The sequence below is a fragment of the Mytilus californianus genome, unplaced genomic scaffold (assembly GCF_021869535.1).
Source record: "Mytilus californianus isolate M0D057914Y unplaced genomic scaffold, xbMytCali1.0.p SCAF_11, whole genome shotgun sequence".
NCBI lineage: Eukaryota > Metazoa > Mollusca > Bivalvia > Mytilida > Mytilidae > Mytilus > Mytilus californianus.
Window position 1 is genome coordinate 4,787,652 of NW_026262593.1, and position 14,417 is coordinate 4,802,068.

Consider the following 14,417-nt stretch of genomic DNA (forward strand, 5'->3'; position numbering starts at 1 on the left):
CGACGAACTTTCGCTTCGAAGTCTTGGCCTCGAAATCGAGACCACTGAGACGGTTACATTGTATAACACAAGGGACTAATATGTTTGAAATTACATGCATTATTAGTTATTCATTATTTTAGAATACGTATTGCAATTTTAAATCGAACAAGATAAGAAAAACTACCTTAACAATTCCTGGGAGAAACGTTTGATTGCTCTTCTTATTTTTTGTCTGCCTTGATATGTCACACAAAGTAATTAAGAAGCATGAACATTTTTTAAAAGGATGAATGATAATTCGTTGCATTAACTTTTAATTCATACTCGTTTCGTCAATATATGATACAAATGAAAAAGTTACATACTGCCAACTAACTAATATGCACTGTTGAGGCATTTAGCAAATAACATTTGATATGCTGCTAAAAGGTAGGGTATTTTGTTTTTCTTCTAAAAGTTAAAAGTAGAACTTTGTTTATATTAACACTTTAAAGAAAATTTGTTTAATCAACTTTTGATGGAATTTTGTTTCAATTCACTCTTTGATGAGTTCCCTTTTTGACAGTTTAATTGTATTTTTCAAAATCTCTGTCAACGGCATCTTTTCATACTAGAACATAGCACTCGGTGTCATATCTATATTTGAATCAAAATGGGCTACATAATAAACAAACACAATCAAGATTAAATAAGTAGCTTAATTTGAACATAATAAAAAAGTTAAAGAAAACAAATAAACAATCAATGCCCCCAAATATAAAATAGAAATAAAATTAAGAATAAAGCAAAATGAAAAATGCTTTAACATTGTATAAACAAAATTCGCTTTTCCGTTTGTTAGAATTTTGCACGGTTTAGTCCAGATTGGGCATTGCTTAACAGAGCCAAGTTGTTTGTATTAAAAAATGTAATACTTTGTTTAATTATGAAACACGTGTCATTAGTCACTCCCATATCAATTTTGAATGATGGTTTGATTTCCAAGCATGGAAGTACTATGTTGACAATATAGTATATCCATCCTCCAATCAACAAATTTGGTCATATCTACTCAATGCGTCCAAAAGTTATAACGCAAACGACACTGTGTCATCTTATCATAAAAGTATGGTGCATTTCAAAAAATAAAATCTTGATTGTTCCGCTTGTTTTTATATACGAGTTGCAATTGCCTCACACATATAACGTTTTGATTGTCTCAAATTATTTTTAAGACATCAATATTTTTGTATAGCCAAATTATAAGTTTAAGAAATTAGATTGTTTGTTGAATTATAAAAATTTGCATTGGACAGGAAATAGATTTTAAACATTCTTTTCTCCTTGTAATGCACAGGTTTTCAAAACAATGCACTCTACGACTGTAAAAGTAAAGCACAACATTTTATCATTCGCCTTTTCTTTACATAGAATGTTCACTGTTAAGATATCACTAACATTAAATCATAATACAAATTGATATGAACTAATCATGAAACTGCTAAAATTCAAAACACAGGTTAACTTGTAATTATAAAACAATGATGTGTATTTGTTTAATAAGTATGCCCAGTGGTAAGGTTAAATTTGAAGGTAAATCCAGACAAGCGCTTCGGACGCATGAAATTATTAAACGTGTTGTTTTCAATATTTTAAACTCTGATTGATGAAAGCTAGATGCATATATGAAATGCAAATAATGTAAACCAACTTGTTTTCGCGTATACTTTATTTCGCGTTTAGCTCTTTCTAATCAATTTCGCGTCGATTTAATTTCGCTATTTCCAAATTAACTTGATGTATTTAATAAATAAGGGAAGATACAAGTTTTACATATTCGTAACGATTTATAATCGTATTATTTTTCTATTCGCGAAAGTCGTGAAAATAAGTTGGTTTACAAAAGTCTTAAACAAATTATTTGTTTTAAATTACCAATCGGTTGCTCACACATTGTTGTCAGTATAATGGAATACTATGCGATTGTCATACAAGTTGAGGTTTAGCTGGCTATTGGGCCAGGTTCAGTTCACCATTTTCTATAAGGGGAAATGCATGTACCAAGTCAGGAATATAACAGTTGTTTTTCATTCGTTTGATGTGTTTGGTCTTTTGATTTTGCCATTTGATAGGGGACTTTCCGTTTTGAATTTTCCATGGAGTTCGATTATTTTGTTATTTTACTTTTTGGTACTCTTTGTGGGAACAGTCCACCCAGGTGTTAATGTATTCGGCGTTCGCTTGATTCAAATGATACGAGCTGTCTTATTCGATGATTCATTTTAAACTGATGTAATGATAAAAAATTCTAGCCATCTTGAGGTGTTTAAAAATGGTAACATGTTCAAAACATATGCTTTTATGCTGTTATAACTTCAAAGTATTCTCAGACAAAAATATCAGAAATTGTATATAATTTAATTGACTTGCGACTACATCCAACGAAAGGCTAATGACCAAGTAAAACTAGCAAATACTGGTTGTGTTTGTTAGAATTAATCACATCTTTCAAATACCCAGAACAATTTAGAATTGGACATATTACATAGAAACCTAGATGTCCTTATGTTTTTCGTTGGGTTGTTGTCTCATTGACACATACCCCACATTTAGTTTTATCTATAAATGAAGGCAACAGTAATATACCGCTATTCGTAACACTTCAAATATAAGAGAACAACGACACAACAGAAACACAACACTAAATGCAATACACACAGAAACACAACTCTAAAATGCAATACACACAGAAACGAACTATAATATAACAATGACCATTTTCCTGACTTGGTACAGGACATTTTAAGAAAAAATGGTGGGTTGAACATGGTTTTGTGGCTAGCCAAACCTCCCGCTTTTATGGCAATGTTTAATATAACATTAAAATTACAAGATTACTTGACAGGACTACAATACAAATAAATGGGAGAACATACAGGACAGAGACACACACAAATAATAGCTATCAAAAGGTACCAGGCTTATAATTTAATACGTCAAACGCGCGTTTCGTCAACATAAGACCCATCAGTGTCGCTCAGATCAAAAAGTTCGAAAGCCAAAACAAGTACAAAGTTGAAGAGCATTGAGGACCAAAAGTTCCAAAAAGTTGTGCCAAATACGGCTAAGGTTATATGCCTGGTATAAGAAAATCCTTAGTATTTAGAATAATTCATACTTTTGCAAACAGGAAATTTATAAAAATGACTATATAATAGATATACATGTTAACACCGAAGTGGTGACTAAATACAGAATAAAAACGAATACGTAAAACAACCTAAATCAACACATAAAAAAGGCACAGCCGAAGAGATGGACGCACAATGTGACGTCACATTTAAATTTCTATAAATTTCCAAAAAATAGGATAGAGTTCAAGATTACGTATGTAATACTGATATAACATGTATTAATAACAATGAAATTTACAATACTTATTAATATACAATTGTGGTAGTAATTAGATAATTAATTGTATTATCAAGCTTTGTCGCCATTTCTTTTAAATCAAACTGTAAACCAAATTCATCGTATAAATTTAGTTGACCCAAACTAAAATCTCATAAATTAATTGTTTGATTAATTATCTTTACCGTAACACACGAATAGAACAGAACAAAATAAGATTTACAACTACAAACGATAAGACATTTGACAAAATCCGATGAGAATAACAAATATAACATCAAAACTAAATACATGGATTTTGGATAGAAAAATACCGTGACACGTCTTATAGCAATGCGAATTCACACTCAGCAAAAGCAGTCACAATCGGGAATAAGTCACGTTCGGTACTTAAAAGATCAGACGACATAATGGCAAACCACAATCTAACACGTGGTAAAAATGTCCTTTGTTACTTTGGACAAAGACACATCGTATGAATCAACAAATTCGTGGTGGTGTCCATAAAATTTACGGAGTGTCATTCTTAATCTGTCCTCCTCATAACTTTGTTGGAGCAGTTTCTGCGTTAGGAGCACACTCCTGTATATGAAGTCTGTATAGTGTGAACATGCACGAGCATAACGTAGCAACTGAGATATGTAAACACCATACGAAGGGGCAGCGGGTATGTTACTGCTGAGAAATGAGAAATTGATAATTGGGAAGTTGAAATCGTCCCGTTTATCATAGATTTTCGTGTGAAGTCGTCCATCTGTGTCAATATTGAGGAAAAGATCAAGGTATGAAGTAGTCCTTCTAGTATCAGTAGTATCCTTAATTTCAAGTTCACTGGGATATATGAGATGTAAGTATTGGTTGAAATATGGGTTATTCAATGGTAGGACATATCAATATATTTGAAAGTAAGATTAAAGAATTTCGCAAGGTGCTTTTTCTTTTAGTCTTTTTGAAGGTTCTGAATGAATTCTCCTTCATACGAGTACAAAAACAAATCGGCCAGTAGGGGTGCACAATTAGTACCCATTGGAATACCGACTGTCTGTTGAAATATCAATTCTTCAAACTCAACAAATATATTGTCTATCAAAATGTCCAGCATTTTGATAATATCATCTTCAGTATATTGTAAAGCATTGAACGCCAGACGCGCGTTTCGTCTACAAACACTCATTAGTGACGCTTGAATCAAAAAGTTTTAATGGACATATGAATACCGACTGTCTGTTGAAAAATCAATTCTTCAAACTCAACAAATATATTGTCTTTCAAAATGTCAAGCATTTTGATAATATCATCTTCAGTATATTGTAATGCATTGAACGCCAGACGCGCGTTTCGTCTACAAAACACTCATTAGTGACGCTCGAATCAAAAAGTTTTAATGGACATATGAATACCGACTGTCTGTTGAAATATCAATTCTTCAGACTCAACAAATATATTGTCTATCAAAATGTCCAGCATTTTGATAATATCATCTTCAGTATATTGTAAAGCATTGAACGCCAGACGCGCGTTTCGTCTACAAAACACTCATTAGTGTCGCTTGAATCGAAAAGTTTAAAAGACCAAATAAAGTACGAAGTGGAAGAGCGTTAAGGACCCAAAATTCCGAAAGGTTTTGTCAAATACAGCTAAGGTAATCTATTCCTGGGGTCGAAAACTTCCGAAAGGTTTTACCAAATACAGCTAAGGTAATCTTTTCCTGGGGTCGAAAAATTCCGAAAGGTTTTACCAAATACAGCTAAGGTAATCTATTCCTGGGGTCGAAAAATACCGAAAGGTTTTACCAAATACAGCTAAGGTACTCTATTCTGAGGACCCAAAATTCCGAAAGGTTTTGCCAAATAAAGCTAAGGTAATCTATTCTGAGGACCCAAAATTCCGAAAGGTTTTGCCAAATAAAGCTAAGGTAATCTATTCTGATGACCCAAAATTCCGAAAGGTTTTGCCAAATAAAGCTAAGGTAATCTATTCTGAGGACGCAGAATACCGAAAGGGTTTACCAAATACAGCTATGGTAATCTATTCTGAGGACCTAAAATACCGAAAGGTTTTGCCAAATAAAGCTAAGGTAATCTATTCCTGGGGTCGAAAATCCTTAGTATTTCTAGAAATTCAAAGTTTTGTAAACATTTTATTTATTATTTGCTGTTTCAACTAAGTACGGTCAATCAATCAGAATATAAAACAAAAGACTAGACGGCAGATACATACCATGAGACGACTGGATGCAAAGCAATACTGAATAACTAATGTTATGAAAGCGAATTAAAATAAAACATTTAATTTTGCAAATGAGTACAATTTCATATGAAAAACACTAATATACGTTGAAGATAATTCAATCAATGTTCATCACCATCTGTCAAAAACGTCTACATTCAGCGAGTAAAAATGAATCTAAAATTCACACGTCTATATCCATTGCGAGTGAATACGAATCTTAATTATCAGTGATGAACTATGTTGATCCATCGTCCTCTGATCAGTAGACAATTACCTTGTAAATACGTGTTTCCAAAGTAGAAAATCAGCTTGGACCATACGTTGAAAAATAAAACTTCCACAGAAAATGAAACTGAAACTACTGAGCATAAATAATGGGAGGGATAAGTAATGGAAGGGTTAGTTTTCGGCAATCAACGGCAGAATGAAAAACTTTCTTTTAAATCACAAGTCGATAAAGGAACAAATCAAAAATCGTTGTTCCAATATAAAATTCATAACAAGTTGTATCATTTAGATAAATGATAAGAACCGAAACAATTCGAACATTATAAAGTCTATTTCTTAAATCTCCAGTCGCCAATTATATATTTTTAATGAATCAAACATACCACAATTTGCTCTTGCGAACTAAGTACGGTCAATCAATCAGAATCTAAGACTAGACGCATATATATACCATGAAACGACTGGATGCAAAACAATACTGAATACTTAATGTTATGAAATGATTAAAGCGAATTAAAATAAAACATTTAATTTTGGCAAATTATTACAATTTCATTTGAAAAAACAATAATAGACGTTTAAGTGAATTCAATTAGTGTTCAGCACAAAAAATAAAAAAATTCCAAACGGTCAACACAGCACATTGATTGATACTAAACAAACTTTAAATGCTAATTAAGTTACAGAGCTAATTCAAAGCCATGTTTCATCTTATAAACAGATAAGAATGAAAACAAAAAATAATAATACTGACATGAATGGTCAGATATAAAAAATAATACTGATATGAATTGTCAGATATATCTGACAAGAATGGTCAGAAAACTAAATAATAACTCCATTAAGGATATATACAAATCACCCACTACTGCAAGCACAATTAAACACAAGATTGGTACAGAATTAGATTGCTCCTTCTGTTAACAGTCACAAGATGAGACTGAACATCCTCCTGTTTATTAACAAAAAATTGTCAACTTTAAATTTTCAAAATAATTCCAATGTAACTTGCAGATTGGTGAAAAAAGTTCACAAGTTGGAATCCCAAATTTCAATAAGGGTTTATATGTAGCTACAACCTGAACACCACATTAAAGGATAAATTTCTTAATCTGGCATTAATGGCGGTGAAAAAAATAACCTGTATCCTGAAAATCAAGTAAACGTTGAATAATTGCTGACATAACTACGGTATGTGGGTTAACTAATTTCTCAATTGTAGAGATAAGCACGTTATAGGCTATATCAAGATCAGCAACCTCATAGGTACCAACATAATTGGTTCCTACATGTATCAGAATTATATAATAATTTACCTGAATTGTTCCACAATTTAGCAAGTTTATTATGTCCCAAATATGTGCTCCGGGAAAGGCTAGCAAATGACACTTTCTAATAGTTTTCACATGATTGGCTATGGAGTCGCATACCAGAGTAGACCTAAAATCTATAAAGAGCAAATTTATTTTAGAACAAACTTTTTAATCTATTCCGCCACACAAATCTTATCAGACAAAGAACTGACAATATATTGTGCAATCGCCCATCAATTGAATAAAACTAGGAGAAATCCATGCTTTCGAAGCAACCGTTGCTCCACCTCTTTGGAAACTATGGTTAACTATGGGAAGAAAATAATTTTGGATTAAGCCCAATTTTATAAAGTAATTCTGAAACTGGTTATAAGTAATAGAAATACATTTCCCTTTTGTTGTATCAGAAACGGCGGCATCATCTGGAGTGCAAGGATTTAAATCACACATCCTTTTATACGCATGTACAGGGCAAAATTTAGATAAAGGTATCCTTAAAATACGATTACCAAACTGAATTGTTTTTGTCCATTTGAATGTAACTATTATAAGAGATGGACAAAGCTGTTTTTTTTTATTAAATTTCTTGGTTGATACTGGAACTAAATTCGAGTTCCTGCTTAAAAGTAATAAAGCAAAAAGAAATAAACACCAATATGTCGCATCAAGAGGATTATTCAAATTCAAATGTTCACGAAATTTTCATAGAATTTCTAAAGTAACAGAAAATCAAAAATCGTTGTTCCAATATACATTTCATAACAAGTTGTTTCATTTAGATAAATGAAAAGAACCGACAAAGTTCGAACAGTATAAAGTTTATTTCTTTATTTCGCCAACTATATATTTTTAATGATTTAAAAATAGCACAATTATGACCATATCAATGATAATTCATGTCATAAATGCAAATATATACAACTGACAATGAAAATTAAACGGAGAAGCACAACTGATATTTGTATTTTATAATTTCAACCTTCTTAGACCCACTATGAAAATATCATATAATTTCAAATTAAAAATGAGAAAATGCATCGAAGCAACGTATAACCCTAAAGGGAAAACTCTGCGATTATAAGTACAAGAACATCACGCTCTGCTTCATTAAAGTGGGAATATGAGTTAAACTTAGTTAAAAAAGCAATCCACGGATATGTAAAAATAAAATATAAATGAATGTCGTGTTACTTTGGTATGCTGAAAACGCATTAATTTTATTTTCTTGGCACTATAAGTAAATTTTCAATTCATATGTGTATTGAATAATTATATTTGAATTCAAAAGGAATATGCGGGGTGCCGCTGTTGTATGTTTTCTATTGTGATATATTGAAAAATTGCTTATTTCTTTAGAAATGATATTTAAATAATATATTGCTCTGTCCATAATTAGACTAAGCTGCTACTCACGAACATGGTGGAAAAAATAACTTTGTGTCTTCTGTGGATCAATATGTAAAAATAATGAATAAAATTAATAACTTTGTTAACCTTTGGAAATGATAATAAAATACTAAAAAACCACATACATCTTAATATCATACACGATAGAAAAAATTTTACATCATGTAAAGGGCAACTTCTTTCAAAACTCCAAAGTCTTGAAAACGGTGCACCTATAGAATGATATAATCAGTGTTTAGAAGTTCGTTGTCATGCAAGCAGAAACGAATTTAATTTGGGTATAAATTAACATTAACAAAAATAGATGAATCTCTCCTGGTAAATTACTTTTGCGTAACTATAGAGCCCGAATTCATGCACAAGATGTACATACATGAATTAATTAGAATATGCCGATTACATTTTTGTATTATAATGAGTACTAAACCCTGTACTGAGTGCATTTTAATGACGTTGAGACCTCCCTTATATTTATATATATATACATATTAAACCATTATTATATTTCGTAGCTACAGAAATTAAATCATGGGTGTAAGACTATCAAATATTAGATATACAAAAAAATGTGTTTTATATAGTAGTAACTTGTTTGTAATATAATTTGTAAAAATAATTGAACAGATACATGATAATGAGGTCATTAAATATATCACCTTTTTCTGTTTTTTTTTAATAACTGATTGTGATTAATTTTCAGATTGTATAAATGTACTATAAAAATGAGAAGACTTGGTGTGATTTACAATGAGACAACTATCCACCAAGGTTCAAATAAAGTGGTAGTATAATCGTTATATCACTTGCATTAGGTTTTCAAGAGACAGTCTGCAGGGAAAATATATATTCATTGATAACAACTGCCCCGGTCAGTACATTTTCTTTCAAAGCCAATGATAATTGCTAAATTTTATTGTATTATAGTTCCAACATTGACGTTTCCAGACTCATTTTTACATAACTCATGATGGATGGATCCGGCTGGAAAACAATTGGTAAGCTAGATTCGCGTTTTAAAACGCTAAGAAAAAAAGCCAGAAATATTGATGCAATGCTTTATTTCGTTCGACATTGATTGGATGTGAGTTATTATGATCTGAAGGTTGAAATATTTTTATTTTTTTAATCATCTTAATTACAAAACACTGAAATAATATAAATGGCTGTTTAGGGGAAATTCAGAATGTTGCAATTAAAACAAATATACTGTAATACACCATGGTCTTCTTATTTACAATATAAAGGCTCATTTCAAATAGAAAGCCATTTTGAATTATCGTTTTATAAATAAATTTATATTTATAAATAAAAATTCACAGGACTCTTGTGGTTGTTTGCTGACAGTCTAACAAAGAGCGCTCCCGACGATTGGAACCTTGTGTTCAAAATTGATGCAAATGGTAAGCTTGAAAGTTTATAATGTAGTTTTCCCAATAAAACATAAATAGATAAATAAATAAGAAAGTTTGACATTAGTTTTATGTAATAAACTTCATGTGATACTTTCGTTACAGAACAACAAAATTGTTACTACTATTTTATCTTACTTCCATCGTTATTCTCATTGGATGTTCTTTTTTTTCAATTATTTGTGTTCTTTAATACATCATTTTTACATTATTGATGTTAATTTATTGGTACATTTTAATACAATAAATGAATGATACAATAACCGGATACGCTTATGGTAAACCTAATAATGCGAAAATACCTTCATGTTCGTATTTATTATTTTCTCATCTTTAGATCGACTATATTATCCCTAATAAAAAGCTCGGATTCCTTGCTCGGTTTTGGCTATACGTTTTGTTCTCTTTGGTTTATATGCTCTTCCTATTTTAAGTAAGTTTAGGATTTTCAAATATTTTGGCCTCGAGCTTTACCGGAAAAAAGAAGAGACATTTATTGTCGAAATGCGCATCTGGTACAGAAAAATTGGTACCGTTAATATTATTTTAGTTATTTTATAGCTTTTTTTTAAGGAGACAATAGCAATATATATGATATTTATATGGACAAAGTGATAACCTACAACATCAATGACAATGAAGCACTAAATGTCACTCACCGAAGTGGCAAGCATTTTAAGTCAGATATTATTAATCATTGGTCGGATATTGATATTGAAGAGGTAAGAATTTAACAATGAAATTAAATTCGTTACTGAAGTCAATGAAATGATAAATACATAATGCATGCATTAAACTTTTGTACATTTGTATTTCAAGAAATGCAAATATATAGATATATCTGTCCGTGGGACATATATTAAAAACCTTCCTTTTGCTTCAATAATGTCTAGCATAGAAGTTTTTAAACAGTTTTAAATTGCAATCCTCTTTTAGCTTTCATGTACGCAAAACCAGCTGTGTATGTGCGACTCAACATTATATTCTAAACTCTTTATTGTCCCCCGCGCAACCCGTTGCGGGAGACATAGAAAAACTGGATGTCTGTCCGTCCGTCCAGCCGTCCGTCCTTCTGTCTGTCCGTCCGTCTGTGCGTCCGTCCGTCCGGTCTTGTTAGCACTCTCACGTGTACAATTCTTGCCAGATTTTTATGAAACTTATATTATAAGTTTATATCCGCAAAGTCTTGGACAAGTTTGAAAATCAGTGCCGATGTTTTATTCCTAAAAGAGTTATGCCCCTTGGAAACATTACTTATACGGAAAATTGCACGTCTGGCGCAAATACGAAACTTCAATCCTGGTATCTATGATGAGTTTATTTGCCTCGTTAGCGCTCTCACTTGTTCAATTCTTGCCAGACTTTTATGAAACTTATATCATAGGTTTATATTAGCAATGACTTTGTTAAGTTAGAAAATCAGTGACGATCAATAATATATAAAAGAGTTATGCCCCTTGGAAATATTAATTATATGGTAAATTGCCTTATGAGCAAATGTGTACAACTCTTGTCAGTTTTTTATGAAATTTATATTATCGGTTTATATCATCAATGTCTTTGACACTTTCGAAAATAAGTGCTGATCAAATATTTTCAAAGAGTTATGCCCCTTGGAAATATTGATTATAATGGAAATCACATTGCATTTGCTCTAAAGCCTTCATTTCTCTTCGATTTTTTTAAAAGTTTTTTATTCTTTCATTAATTAACCGAATCACATCATTTCTATTACCTACATTTTTTAATTAAATTTTAAATGAATAACAAAATGTACATCTACGTAGGACATATTTTAAATATTAGTTAAAACCACGAAAATACAATTTTAATAAAGTTTTTCTTTTGTTTTGTTTTTGTTTTGATTATTCCTCTCATCGTCGCAAATAAACTCATCATGCAAAGATACCAGGATTAAAATTGTGTACGCCAGACGCGCATTTTGTCTACAAAAGACTCACCAGTGACGCTCGAATCAAAAAAGTTAAAAAGGCCAAACAAAAGTTGAAGAGCATTGAGGACCCAAATTTCTGAAAGGTTTTGTCAAATACATCTAAGGAAATCTATTCTTAGGGTAGAAAATCTTTAGTATTTTGTATTCTTGGAGATCGTGTGCATTTATTGGAGTTGTATTGTATGTAACCATAAACTATCGTTTAATGAAAATAAAAGATAGCATCATGCACAAATAATACGCACTATAATTCTGACGGCTCAAATAGTTAGCATCTCAAAGCATTGCTCTTTTCCAAAGGAATGAAATAATTTCAAAATCAGCTGCAAAGGGCGAAAAGATATTGTTCATGAATCTCCTACATGATATAAAGTACAAGCTAAATGAAGATTGATTATTGTTAGTACAGAAGTAACATTCAATGACACTGATGTGTAAAATGATTTGAAAAATAACTTGACACTTCAGCTGATATCATAATGCGAATGGTGGGACTTGAAAATAAATTTAAGTTCAAAACGGATAATGGTGCATGAATATAATATTTGTTTCCTTTTCCTGTTCTGTTTTTTTTTCAAGATATAATTTGGTTGAAATATACTAGAAACCAATAATTACGGGGAGCTAACTCCGTAATTTGCTATCATTCTAACCAAAAGTTATTTAGAAATTTCTCGAATTACCAGACTCGCAGAAACGAAAGACCTTCCATTTCTAACTCAGGATGAGGATAACTTATAATAGGATGGTTAGTAAGTTTTACAATTTTAACAGATATGATATACTCAGTCAACATTGGCAGGTACAGATAGTTGTTTATCAGAATGGTCTGGAGCAAGCCTTTCTAAATTTCAATGGTACTGGTACAGACAAAACAAACTGGTTCAGTCAGAAGAGGATGCAGAACAGTTCCTATTCTGATCTGAAGAATGCTAGTCAAGGCGTTGGATATCATTTTTCAATTGCAGGGTGAGTACAGATTCAACATAAGCGGAAACAACGTTTTGATTGAGAACGAAACATTATTTATGACGTTTTGAATTCAGTAAAACTATTTATTACAGAAGAAATGTCATTTAAAAAATCTTCAAAACGTGGATTTATCACATAAATATATCAAGCCGATGTATGCCAACCAACACTGAAATTTCCTCTTATCAAGATGTCGAGGGTTTATATTCATATTACGTTAACATGTCCTCGTGCTGAATATGCATATTAATTTACCGCTGGACGTTGAGCAGTCATCTATCATCATCATCAAGGTGTGGAGACACCAGAAGTCAAATGAACAAAGGAAGCCAAATACAATTATAAAAATTGGTGTACGATTATAGTTCTCAGATTTTGTACTCCGGGTACTGTGTATTGTTTTATAGTTCTTACATTCAGAAAAATCAAAATGATGGATTTAATGTTTCTAACACAAATTGTGTACTCCGTGTACTGTGTAAAGTGTTATAGTTCTTAGATTCAGCAAATCAAGTAATTGATTTGATTCTTCTAAAACAAATTATGTACTCCGTGTACTATGTAAAGTTTTATGAGTGAAATGTCAGGAGATGTACTACATGCATCAGAAATATATTGAAAAAAAAACATACAAGGGGAGCACTGAAGACGACTGAATGATCATTTCCAAGAATGTTATTTCTGTCAGTGGAGCTAGAACAAAATTTGAAATAAGAAAGTATGAAAATATTCATAGAAAGTCAGTGAATAGCTAGCTAGTTTTCTTTACTCATATGAATAAATATAAGTTGAAGACATTCATCAATGAAAAAACAACTAATCAAAATAACATGAAAAAGACTTTAAAAATATGACAAGTCTAATATTGATTTCATAGTATATAATTAATATCTACATTAAAACAGGGTCTAATGGAAACTCTCGAGTTGTCAGGATGTCATCTACATAACGTATAATCAATATCTACAGTAAAACAGGGGTTTAAGGACTAAACTCTAGTTGTCAGGACGATAAGCACTATGTCCTACTCTGAAATATTACATGACTGTGTAATGTACTTTTGATGTCTAGAGTTCACAATAACTTTTTTTTATCTACAGATAGCATTCAAATAAAAAAAATTAATTCCACAATTTACGTAAAAACTCTTACTAAATTTTTTCCTAGATACAAACATATTGTTTTGAAGTTTGGCTGTACCAGTAGACAACTTGTAAACAAAACGGAATAGCACATCCACATTTTTACGGTAATGTTATTAACCGAGCCCGTACATTTAGATACGACCGGGGTAAACTTGTCGATCCTTCAAATAAACTTAGTCTAAAAGGTTAACAATTCAACTTTGTTATTAGATCTTTGAATATTGTTTTAATCGGTAAAAATATTGAATTTTTAATCGATAAATTAACCCAATTTACTGTTATTGATATACACATACAATGTATGTACTTGCACGATCCTGCAGTCTGTCGATACCCTAGTTTTTGCATCGCACATGGTCGTGTTTTTTTCTGACTGTTAATGACG